Source organism: Lycium ferocissimum, chromosome 6, assembly GCF_029784015.1.
Source record: "Lycium ferocissimum isolate CSIRO_LF1 chromosome 6, AGI_CSIRO_Lferr_CH_V1, whole genome shotgun sequence".
Lineage (NCBI taxonomy): Eukaryota > Viridiplantae > Streptophyta > Magnoliopsida > Solanales > Solanaceae > Lycium > Lycium ferocissimum.
The window spans coordinates 67,934,063-67,936,378 of NC_081347.1; the positions used below are offsets into that span (position 1 = coordinate 67,934,063).

The 2,316-nt window shown below is 29.5% G+C and overlaps 1 non-coding gene across 1 annotated transcript; it reads right to left on the bottom strand.

Annotated features, from left to right (window-relative positions):
- Positions 1-1,273: 1,273 nt before the first annotated feature.
- Positions 1,274-1,345, bottom strand: TRNAP-AGG (transfer RNA proline (anticodon AGG)). The gene has a single exon. It is a non-coding gene; the product is annotated as a tRNA-Pro (tRNA).
- Positions 1,346-2,316: the final 971 nt, after the last annotated feature.

Here is a 2,316-nt window from a genome sequence, read left to right on the forward strand (position 1 = left end):
AGGCTTATTGGTACTAATAAAAACATATTTTAAGACTGAGTTGTCATTAAAAAAACGGATTTATGATTTTTCATCAGTAGGTTTAGATAGCAAAACGTAACTAGTTTTGAAGGACTAGAATTTTAATTTAAATTAGAAAAAATATAAAGGGTAAATATACAATATATATCCCTCAACTCGCGATATAAGATAATACCTCTCATTAAAAAAAATGGTATATATACTGCTGTTATACAAATGGTGCATATTTATCCTTTTGTTAACAGACTTTTATTTTATGAATTAAAAAAATTATTTGCCTTATTTTTTAATTTAAAAATTGCTAAAAAAAATATTTAAAAAATTGTCCATCATCTTCAATGTTAATCCAATTGTAAATCTCCACCAAAATCACTCAAAATCTTCACCAGATTATCCCAAATTTCAGATATGAACTTCTCAAGACATTCCCTATCTTTTGAAATAACACTCATTCGAAATATAGCCCGCTTGCACAAATCCGAAATTTTGAACTTGAGATGTTAATGCTCGGATAATGATGCGAGTTGTTGCTCTTGTTCTTGGCTATGACCCGTATTTGCAAACATTGCTTTCACACTGAAGTTTGATTTTCTAGGCCTTATTGGTGCTTTTACACACATCAAACGATCACCCAACACATTTCTTCCACTGGGTATGATGAGAAATACAGTAGAATTTGTTGATACATGGACTAAAGTCATTTCCAGCCATCATCTACTTTTCTTCTTTGTTGCCCCATCGTTTCCAAGTTATGCACTTTTCTTATTCCAAGAAATATTTTGGGTTTGCGCAAGCGTACTCCATTTCTAATGGATGTTATTCTAAAAGATTGGGAATGTATTGAAGAGTTCATATTTGAAATTTAGGATAATTTAGTGAAGGTTTTGGGTAATTTTGGTGAAAATTTACAATTGGTTAACATGAAAATGATGGACAATTTTTTGATTTTAGCAATTTTTAAATTAAAAAACAAGGCAAATAAATTTTTAATTCAGAAAATAAAAACCTGATTAATGAAAGGGTAATATGCACCATTTGTGAAAGGATACATATGCTATCACTTTTTTAAAGATATACTATTTGCCCCTTTTCCCTATAAAGTATGTGTCATTATATTGCAGGCTGAAAAATGGTCATAAAGGATATACATGCTATCACCTTTTTAAAGATATATGCTATTTGCCCCTTTTCCCTATAAAGTATGTGTCATTATATTGCAGGCTGAAAAATGGTCATACAAAAGTTACAAATTGGGGCATTCCGAGAATTGAACTCGGGACCTCTCGCACCCTAAGCGAGAATCATACCACTAGACCAAATGCCCGTGTTGCTTCGTTGATTTTACTTTATGGTATTCTTCGAATTACAATTTCAATAAAACTCCTAAATATTCTTATGTATCTACCCTTTTGGCTATAGATTTTTGCTCAACATTTTGAAATAATATTTGCAATTTATTTTAAATAAGTGTTTGTTTATTGAAATGTCTTAGACTCGATTCCTTATTATGTTCTTTATATCATAGACTGAAGATATATTCTGGTAGAAAAACTAATAACAATAAATGGGCATTCTTTAACTTTAATTAAAGCAAACAACATAACATGTTATGTGCTGGATTTTTTTTTCAATCTTGTGTATCTAAGTGCAAATCCAAAAGTGCAACACATGGTCCATGGAGGTAAAGCATACGCATGTTGGCATGTATTTTGTCTAGTTGTAGTAGTGTCATCATTTAGGTCATTAGTCTGAAACGCAAAATTATTACTCCATCCGACCCAATTTATTTGATACAATTTGGATTTTGAGAGTCAAACTTTTTATTTTGACTGTGAATTTGGACATACAATCTTTAAATTTTTTAAAAATAATTTACATATTTTAAAAATTACATAAAAAGTACTATTAGTCACATAATTAACAATTTAAAATATTTTAAGGGCATACAAATAAACCACGATTTTTCTTGTTTGGCTCGAAATCTCAACCGTATCGCATAAATTGGTACATAAGGAGTATTTGTTTGACGAATAAATCATTAGATACAAATTAAAGTATCAATGGACGCATTACTTATTCAAAAAAATTTGTCGGTCGTCCCATTTTAAGATAATTATTTAGTAAATACTAGTTCTTTTTCTTATTTGTCTTTTAAGGACCTTTAAAATCATGGTCTAATATGCTTTATAAATAAATTGATTTTTTTGAGAAAACATTAGTAGGCTTTTGGCCATAGAAATCAAAAACTTTTTCACTTTTTTTTTGAAATTTTGGAGTTGGAGTTGGAGTTGGAGT